The 21,300-nt window shown below is 45.2% G+C and overlaps 1 protein-coding gene across 1 annotated transcript in view; it reads right to left on the bottom strand.

The window, feature by feature from the left end:
* DNALI1 (dynein axonemal light intermediate chain 1) overlaps positions 1–21,300 on the bottom strand; it is a 787,801-nt gene that overhangs the window by 478,178 nt on the left and 288,323 nt on the right. The window lies entirely within an intron of this gene.

Here is a 21,300-nt window from a genome sequence, read left to right as displayed (position 1 = left end):
TGATGGAACAACGAATCCCCCAAGCAAGAAGAAACAGGAGGAGTAGGAGAGATCTGAAGAAGAAATATGGACATGGAAAAGACAAAGAGATTTAATATGGTGCAATATTCATGCAAAGGTGAAAGCAAAACTAACCAATACAAAAAGAGCAGCACCAAAGATACCTGAAGAGAAATACAGGCAAATACATCCAAACATGGAAAATGTTACAATACAAAAAAAATAAGAAAAGAAAGAGGAAACGTAGAAAAGAGGAATAGTAAGGGAGAAGTTAATGAAATAGAAACTGAGGTTATAGCCCACCGAAAAGTGAAGGATTTAGTACAGAAAATCTAACTCTGATAACATCACAGCAGGACAGAGCAATGGATCCCCAAATTAAGATGAAACCAGTGGAGCAGGAAACATATAAAGATACAGTGAAGCCTTCAGTAGGAAACTAGTACAAACATTCAGTTGGAGTTGGACAGCAAGGGAAGAAAAAATAAGTTATGTCTTACCATGACGTTCCATCTGTGTTGTTGATCTTTGTTCATTCATTACTGATGGGTTATCGGTTCCGTCCTCGGAACCGAGCCAGCCAATATCAAGCTTGCATCAGCCAAAAACTCTCGAGCCAAGGTCCTACCCCGAATGCTCTGCTCCCTGTTACCTCAGATCGAGCTTGCAAGTTGATATATAAAAGTAGAAGCTACCTCTGGTCATAACAGACCTACAGTAAAGGAGTATATGAGATCAACCAGGAACCTCTGGATGGGGGACGGAGGGTGGGAAGTAATGAATGAACAAAGATCAACAACACATATGGAACATTATGGTAAGACATAACTTTTTTATCTGATGTTGTCAATCTTCGTTCATTCCTTACTGATGGGACAGAGTCCTCAGCTACCTGCATTCCTGGGTGGCCCTCATGAAAGGACTTTCCTGAGCACCATGGAGCCAAAAGAAGCTCTACCTCTGGAGGCCAAGTCCAATTTGTAACGATTAATAAAGGTATGAGGTTTGGCTCAAGTCACAGCTGAGCAAATATCATTGAGGGAAGCCTTAGCATAGAAAGCTGCTAAAGTTGCCATAGATCTTGTAGAATGTGCTTTCACTCTGTGAGGCAAAGTGACGTTTTTGTTGTAGATAAAGGTAATACAATTTCTCAACCATGAAGCCAATGTAACTTTTGAGACAGGATGATCTTGTCTAGATCCAGAAAAGGCCAGAAACAGTTGGTCTGATTTACGGGTAGATTTTGTTCTGTCCAGATAAAAACATAATTGTCTATGAACATCCAAGGAGTGCAGGCAATACTCTCCCTTGTTACAGTAGTTAGGAAAGAACACTGGGAGATAACAGATTGGTTGATAGAATAAGATAGGGAGGTTTAATGCAAAAGGCTTGAAGTTCTGACAGGCATCTGGCTGATGTGATAGCAATCAGAAACAAAGTTTTCCAAGAGAGATATTTCACATCACATATAGATGCAGGTGCAAAGGGGGTGGCTGTTAGAGCTTGTAGAACCAGTGCCAAATCCCAAGGTTGTACTGGTTCTCTAAAGGGAAGTTTTAGGTGGATAACCCCCTTTCAGAAAGTTTTACAGAGTCTATGTGACATAAGTGAAGAATCCTGAAAACCAATGTGGAAATTTGAGATGGCTAAATGCACACGAATAGTAGAGGCAGACACCCCAGAGTGGAAAAGATGTGATAACTAATCTAAACCCACCAAAACTGGGGCTGACAAGGGGTCTAATTGTTTATTCACTGCCCATAGAGAGAACTTTTTCTATTTATTAAGATAGATTAGTCTGGTGGACAATTTATGAGCTGCAATAAGAATATTGCATACAGGGGACGAGAGGTTTTCCTGCCTGGCAATCACTGGAAGTGGAGAAATCAAGCTGTCAGTTTCAGGGTTGTTAGATTGGGGTGAGTCAGACCCTGCAGATGGGAGATCAATGTTGGGGATGGATTGAGGATCCAAGGTTGATCTAGCAGGTGAGGCAAGAGGAAGGGGAACCAGACTTGTTGCGGCCAATATGGAGCAATGAGGATCACTTTGCTTTTCAACTGTCGTGCTTTCTTCAGAAATTGGGAGATGAGGGGAAGAGGAGGATAAGCATAAAGTAGACTAGAGAGCCAAGTGTGGACTAGAGCGTCTCTCAGTGACTATCCCCGAGGGGGGATCAGGGCAAAATAGTTGCTGCACTTGTAGTTGGTTGGGGAGGAAAATAGGTCACAGAAAAGCTGGCCCCAGCAGTTGAAGATTCTTGCCGCTATCATAGGATTGAGGGACCACTAGTGAGGTTTCAGAATGCACCTGCTCAAATTGTCTGCTATCACGTTGGAGCTCCTGGGAATGTGCATTGCAATTAGAAAGTGGTTGGAAGCTATCACCCATTGTCATACTCTCAAGGCCTCTTGGCATAACAGGTAAGACCTGTTGCCCCCTTGTTTGTTGATGTACCAGACCAATGACATGTTGTCTGACTGGATTGCAATAGTCCCCGACGGAAGGATGGAATGAAATGCTTGCAATGCTAGTAGCACTGCCTTCAGTTCTAGGACATTGATATGCAAAATGGCCTCTGTCTCTGACCAGGTGCCTTGGACTAAGTTTCCCTGACATAGCCCCCCCCACCACATCAGGGAGGCATCCATGGTCACCATGGCTATCGGTTGAAGGGCAAAACAGGCAAGACCACTGCTGGGGATTTCGAGACATCCACCAGAGTAAATCTTGCTTGCATCTCTGAGTTACACTTATCTGAAAAGACAAGGGATGTTGTAGAGGGTACCACTGAGTGAGAAGTAACCACTGAGGGAGCCTCATGTGAAACCTGGCTAGAGGAACTATGGTGATCAAGGCTACCACTGACCCCAAGAGTTGGGAGTATAGATCGAGCGGGAGATTTGTGGTGACAGAGCAGTGGTTAAATCTGTTGCCTTATTCTTTAAAGTCTGTGGGTCTGGAAGAGATGCTGTGCAATTTCTCATGTCCAACAGTATCCCAATGAATTCCAAAGGCTGAGCTGGGGTCGTGTTGGATTTCTCCCAGTTTATAGTGATTCCCAGGCATTGTGCTGTGAGGAGAGTGTAGTGCAGGGCTTCTTCCAGTACATGCTTGGTGGGGGTGGTGAGGAGCCAGTCATCTAGATATGGAAATGCCTAGAATCCTTGAAGTCGCAAGTGAGCGATAACCACTGCCATACATTTGGTGAACACTGTAGGCGCTGTAGAAAGACCGAAGGGCAGAGCTCGAAATTGGTAGTGACTGGCTCCTATGCAGAAATGGGGGTATCTTCTTTTTATGTGGTAATACGCATCTTGAAGATCTACAGAGCACATCCAATTGTCTTCTTCCAGAAGAGGAAGGATAGGCTGAACCGTGACCATCCGGAATTTCTCTGTTTTTACAAATTTGTTCAATGTGTTGAGATTAAGAAGTTATGTACCTACCATAACGTTCCATGTTAGTTGTCTTCTTCTCACCTTCTTTCTTGCTGGTTGGGTTCAGAGCCGACCCTCGGCTCCAACTCGGCTATCTATTAAAGCTCGAGAGCTATTTACTGGCTCGAGGCCTCCCCATATCCCACAATGCTTGGCGCTAGATACCCAGATCTCGGTTGGCAGAGCTAACACCATAGAAACATTTCAAGGACACCTGTCCAAACTACAAGGTTTACCTATAGTACTAAAACAGAGGAAGACGTAACCCAGATAAGACTCAGCCAGAGGAAGAAGGCCTCAAAAAGGGACTCTTCTCAGTCTGTTCAGGCTAGGGGGGATGGAGGGTGGGATGCAAGAAAGAAGGCGAGAAGAAGACAACTAACATGGAACATTATGGTAGGTACATAACTTCTTAATGTTAAGTTGTCTATCTCGCCTTCATTCTTGCTGGTTGGGACAGCGTCCCTAGCACCTTAGTCCTGGGTGGCTCATCGGAACAGACTCTTGAGCACAGTGGAACCAAAAGCAGCTCTACTCCTAAAGGCCATATCCAACTTATAATGTGAAATAAAAGTATGAGGAGTGGCCCATGTGGCTGCAGCACAAATAGATTCCATTGGTAGTCTTGCTTGAAAAGCTAACGAAGTAGCTAATGCTCTGGTGGAATGACCTTTAGGTTTAGTAGGGAGTTCTTTATGGCTCAGCTGATAAATCAAAGTAATAATAGAGGACAACCACCTGGATAAGGTTACTTTAGAAACTGGCAGGCCCTGTTTGCCCTCAGCATAGGACAGGAATAGTTGATCTGATTTTCTTGTTTGTTTAGTCCTATCCAAATAAAAATGTAATTGCCTATGAACGTCCAATTAGTGTAACTTTTGTTCAGCTTTATTGGAATAGTTAGGAAAAAAGACAGGTAGATCCATAGCCTGATTCAGGTTTGTTTCGGAAGGTATCTTGGGCAGAAATGAAGGATTAGTCCTGAGTGAAACCCTATCCTTATGAAACACAAGGTAAGGAGGATGAATACAGAGGGCTTGAAGTTCCGAAACTCTCCTAGCTGAGGTGATGGCTACTAAAAGGAGAGTCTTCCAGGAGAGCAATTTTAAGGAACAGGAAGCCACAGGTTCAAAAGGGGGGAGAATCAAGGAAGCTAATATCAAGTTTTATTCCCACGGAGGCGGGGGATCTCTGACCAGGGGCCTAAGCAAAATAGTTCCTTTAAGAAAGGCCTTGCAAAGTTTGTGGGACATGATGCTGGTTTCTGACAGGCCAGCGTGGAAATTTGTGATAGCAGCTAATTGGACCCTAATGGTGGCAGACGAGGAACCAGCTTGAAAAGTTCTGCTAAAAAATCTAGAACGTGATGGACAGGGGCTGTAAAGGGGTCTATATTCCTAGCCTCTGCCCAGAAAGAGAAACGTTTCCACTTACTAGCATAAGTCTTCCTGGTGGTAGATTTGTGCGAAGAAAGGATGATTTCATGCACCGGCTGGGAAATATGTGGAAGCCTGGCTAAGGTTGGAAGTGGAGCAACCAAGCTGTGAGGTTGAGAGACTGAATGGATTGGTGCAGCCCGCCCGACTGATGGACCAAGAGGTCTGGCACTGGGTCCAGATTCCAAGGCTGCTCCAGCAGGTGATGATGCAGGAATGGGAACCAAATTTGTCGAGGCCAGTGAGGGGCAATGAGGATAATCCTGGATCCCAATGCGGTCGCCTTCTGAATTAGTTTGGGAATTAGGGGAAAAGGTGGAAATGCATACAGAAGACCCTGGGACCAATCGTGAACTAGAGCGTCGCTGGGGGAGTGGCCGGGGAAAGGAAAGAGATTGAAAAAATCGTCGCACTTGCTGTTGAGAGGAGTTGCGAAAAGGTCACAGCAAGGCTGACCCCATCTGCAGAAAATTTTGTCTGCTACTGACTGATTGAGAGACCACTCGTGAGGCATGAGAATAGCTCTGCTTAGCCTGTCCGCTATGACATTGGACTTCCTGGGGATGTGCGTTGCAATCAGAAACCATTGAGAGGAGATCGCCCACTGCCAGAGTCTGAGTGCTACTCGACATAAGGGATATGACTTGGTTCCGCCCTGCTTGTTGATGTACCACACTACAGACATATTGTCTGTTTAAATTGCAATAGTCCCAGTGGGTAGAGAGTCCTGAAGAGCTTGCAACGCTAAAAGCACCGCTCTCATCTCCAAGACGTTTATGTGCAGGTGGTACTCTAGAGGTTGCCAAGTGCCCTGGACAGTCCTGCCCTGAAAGTGCCCCCCCACCCGATCAGGGAGGCATCCGTGGTCACCATGGCAACAGGAGAAGGAAGAACAAATGGTCTGCCCTGGAGTACTAGAGGGGAGACCATCCACCAAGCCAGGTGGTCTTTGCATGATTGAGTGATTATTATCTTGTGAGACATCAGAAGTTGTTGAAAGGACCATTGGGTAAAAAGCATCCACTGAAGAATCCGCATGTGAAAACGAGCCAGGAGAACTAGTATGATTGCTGCTGCCAAGAGACCCAACGTTTTTAGTACAAATCTGGCCTGAATCCTCTTGCACTGTAGTAAGACCTGCACATGTCAGCGAATGTCTGACACTCTGTCTAGAGGAAGTTTTGCGGACAGATCTTTTGTATTTAATCTTGCGCCTATAAAGGTTATAGACTGACAAGGCGACAATGCAGACTTTTCTAAATTTATTGAGATACCTAGCATGGAACAAGTTTGGATGGTATAATCCCTGGCTCACAGTAGCTGATGCCTGGTGGAAGCAGTAAGGAGCCAGTGGTCTAGATATGGAAACACCTGGAATCCTCGCTGTCTCAGGTGAGCCGTAACCACTGCCATGCACTTGGTGAACACCCTGGGGGTTGTGGTAAGACCAAAGGGCAGGGCTCTGAATTGATAGTGACTGGCTCCCAGCCGGAAGCAGAGAAACCTTCTGGAGCACCTGTCCATTTTGATATGGTAGTACGCATCCTGAAGGTCTATGGAGCACATCCAGTTGTCCTGACCCAAAAAGGGTAGAATGGACTGAAGCATGACCATCCGGAACTTCGTTCTTTGAACAGATTTGTTTAACCTGCTGAGATCCAAAATGGGTCTCCAGTCCCCTGTCTTTTTTGGCACCAAAAAGAACTTTGAGTAAATTCCGGATCCTTGCTGGTCTGCTGGGACTGGCTGGATGGCCCTTTTTTCTAGCAGTTTTGAAATTTCTAGCACTGCTTGTTCCCTTAGCCCGGGTGGAACATCTGGAAGGGACTTGGTTGTTTGTACAGGGGTGTGGACAAAGGGGATTTTGTAACCCTCGGATATGATGGACTGTACACATTTGTCTTGTGTGAGGAGATGTCAGGCTTCTTGGTACAGTGACGATCTTCCCCTGACTGCCTCCGAAGGTGGACAGTCGGGCAGCCCCTCAGGGGTGCTGAAAGGGTTTGTCAGAGAAAGACTCTGATTTTTAGATCTTTTAGAAGATATTTTAGATGTTTTTAGTAGTTTTTTATATGTCTTACTGTCGTTGTTTTATCTTATATATGTATGTACATGGTTTTTTACACTGTATATAGTGTGGTTATATATGCTTAGTAACTTTGTGTGTAACATTATATGCATAGTGCATCTTTATTGTAGGATTCACTGTGGTAAGCTTCTCTTGAATTTGATTGTGTACAGCTTGCTAACCCTAATTAGTTAATTGAGTAATGGATATTTGATTATTTAAATAGAGTGTAAGCCTTTTACTGTTGTCTGATGAAGCAACTTTATGTTGTGTAAGCGCTCACCATTTTCTGTTTTCTGATTTGTCTATTAATAAACGTTCTCAGTGTGCTAGCTCAGTGCATTTTCTTTCATTTTATTTGGGCTCCTTTTTGCACCTTGCTTTTACCTACGACCGTTTTTGTTTTTTATACTCCTCTGCCCCTCGGGCGGCGTCTATTATTGCTCCCTCCTCTGCCCCTGGAGGGAAACTCGCCACATGTGTCAGGCACGACTCCCTGGGGTTTCCAAAACCACATTTTCCCACTCTTCTGACCTTTAGGGTATGGTCTAGAGGGAGTAGAAAAATGGACTCCCACGGCAGAGAGAGTCTTGCCTTCTTGCTCACACCTGGTAAGGGTATCCTTCACCTGTAGTCCAAACAGAGCCGAACCATCGAAGGGGGTATTGGTGAAGGACGCCTTAAAGGGGTCAGCAAAGTTACATAACCACATCCAGGCATGTCTTCTCAAAGCCATGCCTGTACCCGCGGCCCTACTCGCCCCATCGGCTGCATAAGAAATGAGCCGCATGGATGAGTTGACGATAGAGTTATGGGTCGCCAGCTGGGAGTTAATCTTATCCTGAGCCCCCGCAGCTGATGGATCCTGAAGGGTATCACCCAGTTCCTTGAGAAGATCCCTTTGAAGGTGGGTGAAGTGGCACAGATAATTCAGCGACCGCATGGAAAAGGTCGCTGAGGAAAACATCCGCTTCCCGTACCTGTCCATTCTCCTATACTCTTTATTAGGTGGATGGAAAGGCACCGAAGGGTCAGCCAACTCCTTCTTCGTGGCTGCTGCCACCACCATGGCATCAACGGGGACACCTTTTGTCAAAAATTGTTTGTTGGGTGGGGCTGTAATGAACTTAGTGGGCCTGTGGGGAGTTGGTTCCACTGTGTCCGGGGCTGACCACGCCCTTCAAGCCACTACTTCCATGAGCGGGTCGAAGGGTGTAGACACCCAGGAGGTGGAAGGGTATACTGACTCGTCCTCGGAAGGGTTAAGGGCAGTCCAGTTCCCCCTCTGCTTAAGGATCTCTAGGATGTCTGAAAAGGAGACATCCTCAGAGGGAGATATTGGGGACCCTTCCGAATCCTCCAAGTCAGTATCAGACGTGACTGACTCGGGGGAGTCGACATGTTTCCTCTTACATTTTCTCTTCCGAGGGGGCTCCTCTGAATGATCAGGGGAGGTCTCGGAAGAGGAAGATACGCCCAATGGGGCGACCTGGAGCGTCTGTTCTCCACGCTTGGGGTCAGGAGGGTGGACAGAGACCGATGTAGGCACCATGGGGGGGGAGTCGAAGGGGCTGATTGAGGAACTGACTCAGGAGTCAGCACGCTCCTCATGTCCTCGAAGGCATCCCTATCAGGCACAGCAGAGGGTCCCCACTCCGAAGAGACGTGAACCCCTCCTGGCACCGAGAGGGACTGCTCCGAGGCCGATGTCGGGGCCGAGCTCACCTGCGCCGAAGCCCCGAGAGGGAGAATGGGGTCGGACAAGGGTCCGATGCCACTCGCCCCCTCGGAGCCGATGAGGGAGTCCCGGCGCCCAGATCCCTCCAAGGAAGGAACCAATGAAGAGATTGGAGCCGACGAAGGAGCCGAAAGGTGTGGTACTGGCTCCGACGTTTCCAAGATTCAAGCCCCAACCAGCTCTGGCTCTGAACACAACAGGTGAGTCGGAGTAGGAACTGCTGACGACACCGGAACAGCCACAGTCTGTTAATAAGGGCTGTTTAACATTTTGGCCAGGGCCTGCGATTTAAGGAGTCTACTGACCACCCTCTCCAAGCCATGATCAGATAACCTGGAGGACCGAGAGGAGTGGGACCTATGGCTTCATTCAGACTGAAGCAACGGTGACCTCGGAGCCAAATGAACCGATTCTAGGGAAGGGGACCTAGAACGTTTTTGACCCAACAACGGTTCCGACACTAAAGTTGGAGCCAATTGAGGTCTAGATATGTCAGCTCCAGCTGGAACTGAAGAGGAGGAGGCAGATGCTCTGCCCGGCGATGGCTCCGAACTGGGAGCCGACGGCTTGGTGGGCTTTAAGGATTTCCCCGACTGAGGCTTCACCGGGGATCCCTCTGGCTTAAGTAAGCCTCTCAAAATAAGCTTGTTCCCACACTCCTGCAGGACTCTCGGGCTGAAGGCGTGACAGACCGAGCAGGAGTCCTGCAGGTGTAGGGAACCCAAGCAATACACACAAGAAGTGTGACCATCTGTCAGAGACATCTTCTGACAGCACGAGTCACACTTCTTGAAGCCTGAGACTTTAGTATCCTTGGACATACTGGCCAGGGGATACTAAAGAGAGAAAAATTAAACTAGTGCTTAGAAAGGCACACAGAAACACTCACACACCCGCATTAGTTAAGCTAACAATAATAACTACAAAAATATATCACACCACACTTAATAACAAGAACAACTATCCTTAATCATATAAATATAAAAAGTACAAGGCTAAACACTACTCCTATAGGTACAAAAAAGGGTGGGGTTAGCCACTAATAGAGAAGAAACAAGTGTGGGGGGGGAGGGTAGAAACTCTCTAACAGAAAACGAGTTTCCTTAGTGGGATAAACCAGGGGATACACAGTCTAACTATACTACAAGGGTAAAACTAACTATATCTAAGAAAAAATACAAGGTAAATATTAGCTAATAACAGAAAAAAAGGATTAATACTACCTGAGCCAGTAAAAGGGCAACCTCGTAGCTGAAGCAGCAAACGAGATCTAGGTATCTAGCGCCAAGCATTGTGGGATATGGGGAGGCCTCGAGCCAGTAAATAGCTCTCGAGCTTTAGTAGATAGCCGAGTCAGAGCCGAGGATCGGCACCGAACCCAACCAGCAAGAATGAAGGCGAGATAGACAACTTAACATCCAGAATTGGTCTCCAGTCCCATCTTTTTTGGCACTAAAAAAAACCTTGAGTAAAATCTGGATCCTATCTGGTATGGGGGGACTGTCTGGATGACTCTTTTTTGTAGCAGCTTTTGGATTTCATGTACTGCTGCTTCCCTTTGACTGGGTGGAACATCGGGTAATACTCTGGATGAGATTGGACAAAGATGGAAGGAAATGTGATAGCCTCTGGATATTATCTGTTGTACCCAAGAGTGGGTGGTTATATTTTGCCAGGCAGTGGGGTACAAGGAGAAATGACCCTCGACCGCTTCCAGAGGTGAGCAGTTGAGCAACACTTCAGGACCACTGATAGGGTTGGCCAGAGAAGGAATCTCTGGAACCCCAGTTTCATGGACCTCCTCTGCCCCAAAGGGGGCATCTTCCATTGGAGTTTCCCCTTCTGCCACTAGGGGAGAACTCAGCACGTGCATCCAGGAAAAAGCTCTGTGATTTTCTCTGTCACATCTTCCCTCTCTGATTTCTGTAGTAGAATCGTTGAGGATTGGAGTGTCTGACACCAACAGTGGAGTCCATGTGCTTCCTCTTGCATGTCGCTTTGCGGGGTAGTTCCTCAGTGGGAGGTTCTGGGGAAGACTGCAAAGAAGGGGTCTCCTCAGGAGGAGAAACCTGAGGCCCTTCTGCCCAGTGTCCGGTAGTTGTGGCTTGTGACAGTTGCATCACAGAGGGGGGAGAGGACTCCGACATGTAGGGTTTGCCAGCTGAGGCAAGCACCCTTTCCATGGCCTGGAAGGCCGGTCCACCCAAGGAGGGATGGGAGCCCAGAACAGAGCATGATAACCTCGGAACCAGGGTCACAGCTCGCTCCGACAAGCTGACCCCCAGACCAGGAGTCTCAAGAGGACTGTGAACCATGAGAGAGAGAGGATTCCTGGAGGGTGCCATAGAAAAAAATCGACATGGAACCAGGAATGCCCTCCCTCATGGCACAGCCACTGGCCTGAGAAGAGCCCGATGCCCAGTGCACCAAGGGCCACAAAGACGACTCTGGTTCCAAAGTGAGATCCACTATTGGAGTTGGAGGAAGGGAAGTTGCTGTCAGAGTAATAGGCTTCGAAACCTGGGTAGAAGTCGAAGGAGGAGTGTATGTTGGAGTTTGAGGAGATATATTTTCACCTGAAGGAGGGAACATGAACTTCGATGGGTGAGAGAGACCTCTGGCTACAAGCAACTGGTCAACAAGCTGCAACATATCTTGCTCAGAGAGGTTCCTGGATGACCTCATAGAGAGAGCTGATGGCGATTCTGTCTTTTCTAGAAAAGGACTATACTGATTACCAGCGAATAGATCCAAGGAAGGAGAATACTTGGTCCTTGCTAATTTGTGAGATACAGAGCCCAGAACCAAGGATGTCTGCACTGAAGAAAATGGTGTGGAAGTAGTCTGCACTGGCAATGTCAGCACCATAGAAGTTGAAGTTGTCTGCACCATAAAGGCAAAAGTCTGCCCCGATGGGTACGGTGTCATCGAGGAAAGTGTCTGCACTGGTAATAAGGATGGTGCCAATAAGAACTGCACCAAAGAACTTGTTGGTGCCGAAAATGGCTGCACCGTGGAGGACAGAAATGTCATACTCGGAGTTGAAGGGGATTATACCAACAGTGCCAAAGGGGACTGTACTTGCATAGATGGTGCCAGTAAGGGCTGTGATGGAACTGTCAGAGCTATAGTTGTCTGCACCAGGACCTCCGGTGCCGGTGTCAATAAGGAAGACATGGCTGGAGCCAAAATCATTTGGGCAGTGCCGAGCCTGGAGCCAACAGGGTCACAGGTGGCAGCGCCGAAGTATTAATCAATTTCACCATCTTATGAGTCAACTCCCTATGATCTCCAGAGGGAGAATAAGGAAGTGACCTCGATGATGAATAGGAAGAATGCCTCTTACGGGGTTTACCAGGAGGGGTTGAGCCCTCCAATCCAGAAATAGCCTCAGAGGAAGGAGATTTAGAAGACCTTTTAATATTAATTTATTCTTCCTCTCGTTAAGAGTCCTGGTCGAAAAGTTTCTACAAATCCCACACAGGGAATCCACAGTAAAGTGGGAGACATTCAGACAGTAGACACATAAGTCATGGCCATGGGAAAGTGGTAACTTATGTCCGCAATCCTTACACTGCTTAAAACCAATGCTACTTTTCTTATCCGACATATGATGTGGAGCAGAAGAACAGTACCAAAAAGAAGAGGAAAGGCTACCCAAAAGGGTAAGAAGAGAAAAGGAAGGATTACCAACGATGGTAATGAAGAATTGCCTCAGAGGTAAGAAAAAGGTAATAAAGGGAAAAAGACTAAAGGGAGAGGGTTTAAAGTATACAATAGGGTAGGAAAATATTAGTAGAAACTGTCTGAAAATCTTTAAAGCAAGAACAACGTATAAAACTTTCAAAAAAATAGACAGCTGAGAGAGTGGCTTGACACGGCTGTACAGCAACGCAGCAAACAAGATCTGAGGTAACAGGGAAAAGAGCATTCTGGGTAGGACCTTGGCTCGAGAGTTTCTGGCTGATGCGAGCTTGATATTCACTGGCTCGGTTCTGAGGACAGAACCAATAGCCCGTCAGTAAGGAATGAACAAAGATTAACAACATCAGATCAGGAAATTATGGCAATTCTGTCACAGTCAATGTAAGGATGACATGCTCGACAAGCCACGTTGCTTCGCTAGGGACGGCTTGCACCTGTCACCACTGGGCTTTCGGATATTGGCAAAGGCTCTTGCCACCCCCATAGTGCCTTTTTTAGGCAAGGCTCAAAAGTCAAACCCACCCCCATAGACAGCACAAGGAACAAGAAACTAAGGGTAATGCTGCTAAACGCCAGAAGTCTTAACCTCAAGATGCACGCACTCGAAGCTCTCCTCAGTATGGAGAACATCGATATTTGTGCAGTGACAGAAACCTGGTTCAAGGCTCCAGAGAGCACCCCAGCACTACCAGGCTACACCTCGTATCATGCTTTTCGGCCCCAAAACCCAGACCGAACCACAAAAGGAGGGGGACTTTCCATATTTATCAAGGATATCCACACCTCCAGGTTAGTGGCATTGCACGAAGTATCGGAGACCATCCTTGTGCAACTAACAGTGGGCAAGACTGCTTTTCAGTTTATAGCATCCTACAGACCACCCTCTCAAAGTCAGGAATCCCATTCGGCCTTCCTGAAAACATTGGAGAACATGAAGATCTCTCCGAACACCATTATATTGGGCAACTTCAACTACCCAAACATTGACTGGGAGCACTACTCAAGCCCCAGCACCTTAGACCAAAGATTCCTGGAAATTATAAACTCAAATGCTATGGAACAACTAGTCACCACTCCCACAAGAGGGGACAACATAGTAGACCTGATCATTACCAACATGGGGACTCTATGCTCCACACCAGAAGTATATCCCTCATTGGTAAGATCAGACCATAAATTAATTTCACTGGATGTCCACATCCCGACCCCACCCCAGCCCAGAAAACGACAGTGAAAAACTTCTCAAAAGCAAACTTCTCACTTCTCAAAACCGAAGTGGAATCCTTCAAGGCCCCAGGGCCAGTGGAAACTACAGCCCAAACTGCAGAATCCTATATAAATGCATTCTACGGACATCTCCAGGAATGCATGGATCATGCTATCCCAAACAAAACCAAGACCCAATCATCCAAAGGCAGGCGTCCAGTCTGGTGGACCCCTGCCATAAATAAACTGTACAACAGGAGGAGGAAGCTACTACATGATAGAGCAAAATCCCTAATAGGGAAGGCACCTCTGATCAGTACTAGCAAAAAATTACGATCCCTCATAAAATCCTCCAAGGCCAGCTTCGAGAGAAAAATTGCACAGGACACCAAAGACAATCATAAGGCTTTTTTCAGTTATGTTAGAAACCTGGGATGCAACTCCCAGACTTGTTCTGAGTTGATTCTAAACGACAAAAAATACACTGAACCCACAGACATCGCCAATATCCCGGCAGACAGGTTCAGTGCAAACTTCTCCACTCCCTCCCCCCCAAAAGAGCAAGTATCTATCCCGGCAGAGGGCTGCCTCCCAAACATCTCAGATGCTCAGGTGAAGGCTGCCCTCTCCAAAGCAAAAAACACTGCTTCCATGGGACCAGATGGCATCCCAGGTTGCATCCTACATGAACTACAAGAGGAACTAATCCCTCAAATAAAACAGCTATACAATCTCAGCTTCACTACAGGATATGTGCCCACAGAATGGCGTACAGCAACAGTGGTCCCACTCCACAAAGGTGGAGCCTCTACGGACCCTGGAAACTATCGCCCCATAAGCCTGACTAGCTTAGTCTGCAAGGCTATGGAGCGGATCATCATGGAGCTCATAAACAAAGACATTGGGGACCTACAGACACTAGATCCCACCCAATTCGGCTTTGTCAAGGGCAGACCCTGCCTTTTGAACCTGGTTGACTTCTTTGAAACAGTCACCAAAGCCATAGATGAAGGGAAGGTAGTCCACACAGCCTATCTGGACCTTGCAAAGGCATTTGACACAATACCCCACTCGGGCATCATAGATAAGCTATCCAGCTTAAATATAAACCCCTATGTCACAAGATGGGTCGCAAACTGGCTCAAAGACAGAACCCACAGAGTGAGAGTTGCTGGAGCCATGTCAGACTCGAAACCGGTCACAAGTGGCGTCCCACAGGGTTCTGTCCTGGGACCACTCTTGTTCGGTATATACTTTTCCGAGGTACAGGCAAACGTGGGAGGACTATGGCTCACCAAGTTCATAGACGACTGCAAACTGGGCGACATAATCAACTCTCCAGCTGACACAAACATCCTTCAAAAAGGTCTCACAGAGACAGATAACTGGTGCCAGTGCCATGGTTTAAAGCTAAATGCCAAAAAATGTATAGTCATACCCTTTGGCAAAAACAATGTGCCCACAAATTACCACATAGGTGGAAACCCATTAAGTACAGAGAAAGTTATTAGGGACCTGGGGACCCAAGTTGATAGCAATCTCTCCTTTGAAAACCACATTGCCAAAGTGGTTAGAAAGACCTTCTACATAGCCCACCTCATCACGAAGGGTTTCACATCTAGATCAAGAGATGTAATCGTGCCCCTTTATTCATCCCTCATCAGGCCCATCATAGAATACAATGCCCCTTTTGGGATGTACCTTACCCGACACCTGCAGCAATTAGAAAGACCCCAAAAGTATCTCACCAAGAGGATCAAGGGTCTCAAACAGATGCCATATGCTGCTCGGTTAAAAAAACTCCAGCTCTACTCAGTTGCATACCGCCTTCTTCGAGGCGATCTATGCCTGACATACAAAGCTATGTCAAATCCAGAATTAATGGACATTTTCCACCTCAGTAAATCTAAATCCCTTAGAGCCACACGCTCGAGGGACTTGAACCTCAGCACAGAAATAAATAGAAATTGCTGGAGGGACAGGTTCATAACCCAGAGGCTCTCTTCGCTCTGGAATAGAATTCCAGTTCATGTGAGGCAGAGCACCTCACTGAATCTCTTCAAGAAGAATCTCGATAAGTGGATGGGGGATCGTAGGTTTGTCCCAGGGATTACTCCCATGTCACTATTAGACAGAGGCACAGTAAACTAAACCTTAAAAAGGGCACAATATACTCAAATTAAGGGGTGGCGTAAGCCATACAGAATCGGGCTAGGCTTATAATTGCCCCAGGGCAGATAGCCTAGTATGAACCTATGAACCTATGAGTGATAGGCCAGTAAATTCCCATATGAAAAAGCAATGGATGACACAGGATGAAACTGAAAAGAATGTGGCAGAGGAAGATGCTCTGGAACTTTCTATAGAATGCCCACAGAAAATAGAGAACAAAGAATGTGACCTCAGTTTACAAGAAAATGTTCTAAGAGAAGAGTTGCTTGATTTGATAGAGATGGACATACATACTGAGACCAATGAAAGAAATAGATTACAGAAAGTCAATAAAACCTAAAAGTTAGAAGTTTGATAAAACAAATGAACACAGCAATTAGGATGCTCATAGAGACTCATGCAATATAACAAAAGTAAATATGATATATTACTGTGCATCTAAATTAATAACAGATAGATTCTTACCACAAAAACACAGGGTAGTAGGGGAAAGGAGAAAACCATAAAGCAATTAAGACAAGAAGTGTCACTGTTAAAGAGTATAGAAGAGGGAACAGATCAACAAAAATAAATAGAATGATAGACGTAATAAAAGCAATGTGCAATATCAGAACATATCAGTATCTATCATGCACTATCGCAAATAATAAAATAAAATATCAGCACAGGTAGAAAAACTTTCATAAAGGAAAGGTACAAAATAAGGAATTTATTGAAAGCCCAAAAAAGTTTTATAGAGAATTGGGAAACAAGACAAAAGGAGTTGAAACACCACCAAAAAAAGAAGAAACAGATACATTTTGGAGAAATATCTATGAAGTAAAAGAAAGAATAAGAACTTTAAATGTACCGGATATTAAATGGGATGCATTAACAGCCAGAGAGACTGAAACAAAGTTAAAAAGCTCCTAATTGGAAAACCCAGGTCCAGATGCAGTACACCAGCCTGGTTAACAACAGTAAAAACAATACACATACTTAAGAGCAAACCTGCAATGTATCCTAAAAACTATAGACCAATAACTTGCATTCTGACGACATATAAACTATACAATGGAATTGATGCTGACAGAGTTTATAGTCATTTAAAAGAAAAACAAATAAAACTTGGTAAATAAAAAACAAACAAGTTCATTCAAAGTTTACATTATCAGTATGTGCAGTGGAACAGAGGCGATCAGAAGGGAAATTGGAAGAGATGAGGAAATTATCAGAGAAGGTTTTAGGTACTGTTGATTTTTCCTTTCAAAATTGTGAATCTTTCTTCTTATGCCGTGGTCAATGAAGCTTGTAATGTTTTAAGCAAAGCCTGGAATTTTGTTCCAGCCAGAAGGGCCAATAAATGTGACACTATTAATTGTCTCAGGGATTATATAAGGAAGATGAATTTTAAATGTTTGTATAATACCAATTTTAATAGAGATAGTTTGTTGTTTAAATCAAACACTTAGAATCTTCCACTCAAAAAAGAGCTTGAAATGTTTCTTTTCACCACAGAATTGCAAATTATGGAATTGCTGAATAACAAACTGAGTTATAAATATTATAATTTATCTGCTAAAGAAAAAAATAAGTTATGTCTTACCATAACGTTCCATCTGTGTTGTTCATCTTATTTCATTTATCACTGATGGGTCCGGTTCTGAGCCCTGGGAACCGAGTCGGCCTTTTTACCAAGCTGGCACCAGCCAAAAAAACTCTCAAGCTAAGTCTCTACCCAGAATGCCCTTCTCCCTGTTACCTCAGATCGAGTTTGCTAGAGAAAGGAAGCAAAGCCGAGGACACTTCTATGCAAATACCCTAGGGCACCACTTAGACCCAAGGCATCCCCCAAGAGCCTTTGGAAGGGGAAGGAGGGTGGGAAGTGAATGAAAGAAGATGAACAACACAGATGGAACATTATGGTAAGACATAGCTTCTTTATCTGATGTTGTTAATCTTCTTTCCATTCATCACTGATAGGACAGAATCCCAAGCTACCTTGAGGTCTATGGGCGGCCCTTATGGAAGAACATTCCTGAGTACCATTGAGCCGAAGGCAGCTCTCCCTCTGGAGACCAAGTCCAATTTGTAATGATTGATAAAGGTATGAGGCTTAGCCCAAGTAGCTGCTGTGCAGATGTCATCCATGGAAGCCCTGGAATGGAAAGCTACAGATGTTGCCACAGATCTAGTGAAGTGAGCTTTAACTTTTGACATAGGTTTATTACTGAGGGAATACATGAAATGTTTGCAGTCCTTTAGCCATTTTGATAATGTATCCTTGGAAACAGCCTCTCCCATTCTGGGCCCAGAAAAGGAAATGAAAAGCTGTTCAGATTTACGGATAGATTTGGTCCTGTCTAGGTAAAATCTCATTGTCTATGTACGTCTAAGGAGTGAAGGCAGTACTCTTGTCTACTGGCAAAATTCAGAAAGAACACTGGAGGGTCGATGGTCTGGTTTATGTAAAATTCAGAAACAACTATGGGGAGGAAGGATGGATTCATCCGAAGTGATACCCTGTGTTTATGAAAGGCCAGATAGGGCCTTTTGATACACAATGCCTGCAGCTCCGAGACTCTTCTGGCAGACATGATGGCTACCAAGAACAAGGGTTTTCAAAACAAAAACTTTAGGTCACACTTTGCAGCAGGTTCAAAAGGTTTTTGGTTCAAAGACTGAAGGACTAAAGTGAGGTTCCATGGTTCCACAGGCTGTCTGACAGGAGGCCTGATATGAGAGGTCCCCTTGAGGAAAGCCTTGAAAATGCGTAAAGAGATAAGAGGGGTGCCATCTATACCATTGTGGAAACTGGAAATTGCTGCTAGATGTACTTGTACGGCAGAGGCAGAGGCTCCATTATCAAAAAACTTAGCCAAGTATTGAAGCACTGCAGTAACTGGAGCTGAATACAGGTCTAGCATGTTATCTTTGGTCCAGATGGAGAACCTTTTCCATTTATCCTGATATAGTCTTCTGGTGGATGGTTTATGAGAGGCCAAAATGATGTCTCGAACAGATGAGGAGAGATTAGCTTGCCTGGCTACTAGTGAAAGTGGAGAAACCAAGCTGTCAGCTTGAGTCTGGACAGATTTGGGTGAGTCAACCCTTGGGGGTGAGTAATCAGATCTGGCAGAGGGTCCAGAATCCATGGCGGGTATACTAGATGAGGCCAAAGGAAGGGGAACCAAACTTGTCGAGGCCAGAACGGGGTTATTAGGATCACCTTGCATCTCAACCGAAGAGCTTTCTCTAGAAATTGTGGAATCAGGCAAAAGGAGTTGAAACACCACCAAAAAAAGAAGAAACAGATACATTTTGGAGAAATATCTATGAAGTAAAAGAAAGAATAACTTTAAATGCACAGCATATGAAATGGTATGCATTAACAGCCAAAGAGACTGAAACAAAGTTAAAAAGCTCCTAATTGGAAAACCCAGGTCCAGATGTAGTACCTAACTTCTGGCTAAAAGTATAACATCTTTACATGACGATTTAGCCATGAGTAAGAACTATATATATTCACATCCCAAACAGACACCAGCCTGGTTAACAACAGTAAAAACAATACACATACTTAAGAGCAAACATGCAATGTATCCTAAAAACTATAGACCAATAACTTGCATTCCAACGACATATAAACTATACACTGGAACTGATGCTGACAGAGTTTATAGCCATTTAAAAGAAAAACAAATAAAACTTGGTAAATAAAAAACAAACAAGTTTATTCAAAGTGTACATTATCAGTATGTGCAGTGGAACAGAGGCTATTAGAGGGGAAATTGGAAGAGATGAGGAAATTATCAGAGAAGGTTTTAGGTACTGTTGATTTTTTTCCTTTCAAAATTGTGAATCTTTCTTCTTATGCCATGGACAATGAAGCTTGTAATGTTTTAAGCAAAGCCTGGAATTTTGTTCCAGCCAGAAGGGCCAACAAATGTGACACTATTAATTGTCTCAGGGATTATATAAGGAAGTTGAATTTTAAATGTTTGTATAATACCAATTTTAATAGAGATGGTTTGTTGTTTAAATCAAACGCCTATAATCTGCCACTCAAGATGTTTCTTTTCACCACAGAATTGCAAATTATGGAATTGCTGAATAACAAACTGAGTTATAAATAATATGGTTCAAAGACTGAAGGACTAAAGTGAGGTTCCATGGTTCCACGGGCTGTCTGACAGGAGGCCTGATATGAGAGGTCCCCTTGAGGAAAGCCTTGAAAATGCGTAAAGAGATAAGAGGGGTGCCATCTATACCATTCTGGAAACTGGAAATTGCTGCTAGATGTACTCGTATAATAGAGGCAGAGGCTCCATTACCAAAAAACTTAGCCAAGTATTGAAGCACTGCAGTAACTGGAGCTGAATACAGGTCTAGCATGTTATCTTTGGACCAGATGGAGAACCATTTCCATTTATCCTGATATAGTCTTCTGGTGGATGGTTTATGAGAGGCCAAAATGATGTCTCGAACAGATGAGGAGAGATTAGCTTGCCTGGCTACTAGTAAAAGTGGAGAAACCAAGCTGTCAGCTTGAGTCTGGACAGATTTGGGTGAGTCAACCCTTGGGGGTGAGTAATCAGATCTGGCAGAGGGTCCAGAATCCATGGCGGGTATACTAGGTGAGGCCGAAGGAAGGGGAACCAAACTTGTTGAGGCCAGAATGGGGCTATGAGGATCACGTTGCATCTCAACTGAAGAGCTTTCTTTAGAGTTTGTGGAATCAGTGGGATGGGAGGATAAGTGTAAAGAAGTCCTGTGGGCCAATCATGGATGAGAGCATCCCTCGTTGACTCCCCCTCCGGGGGAAGTAGGTCAAAATAGCTGCTGCACTTGTTGTTTGATGGGGAGGTGAAAAGATCGCAGCAAGGCTGGCCCCAGTGGCTGAAGATTTCTGACGCCACTTTGGGGTTGAGAGACCACTCATGAGGCTCAGTTTGTCTGCAATCATGTTGGAACTCCCCGGGATATGCGTTGCTATCAGAAAGTGGTTGGAAGCTATCACCCACTGCCAAATTCTCATGGCTTCTCGACATAGGGGGTAGGACTTGGCTCCTCCTTGCTTGTTGATATACCAGACCACTGACATATTGTCTGACTGAATTGCAACTGTCCCAGAAGGGAGAGCCAAATGGAAGGCCTGGAATGCTAACAGCACAGCTTTCAGTTCCAGAACATTGATATGCAGGTGGGCCTCCGAGATGGAGCATGTGCCTTGGACAGTCTTTCTCTGGAAATGCCCCCCCACCTAATCAGGGAAGCATCCATAGTCACAATGGCTGTGGGCTGAGGGGATTGAAATAGACGACTCCAAAGGTCTACATCTGGCCTCATCCACCAAAGGAGGCCCTGTTTGCAGAAGTTGGTTATTCAAATCTGGTAACTGAGGGGATGATAGTTTGGGAACCATTGACAAAGAAGGAGCCATTGCAGGATATGCATATGTAGCTTTGCTAGAGGCACTATTGGGATTGAAGCTGCCATAGAGCCTAGGGCCTGAAGAACTTCCTTTGCTAAGACTTTTGTTTGAGAGAGTATCAC

This window comes from Protopterus annectens, chromosome 1.part1 (genome assembly GCF_019279795.1).
Source record: "Protopterus annectens isolate FY-2018-M chromosome 1.part1, PAN1.0, whole genome shotgun sequence".
NCBI lineage: Eukaryota > Metazoa > Chordata > Ceratodontiformes > Protopteridae > Protopterus > Protopterus annectens.
The sequence above is the reverse complement of the archived record's forward strand: the minus strand, read 5'-3'. Positions and strand labels throughout refer to the sequence as shown.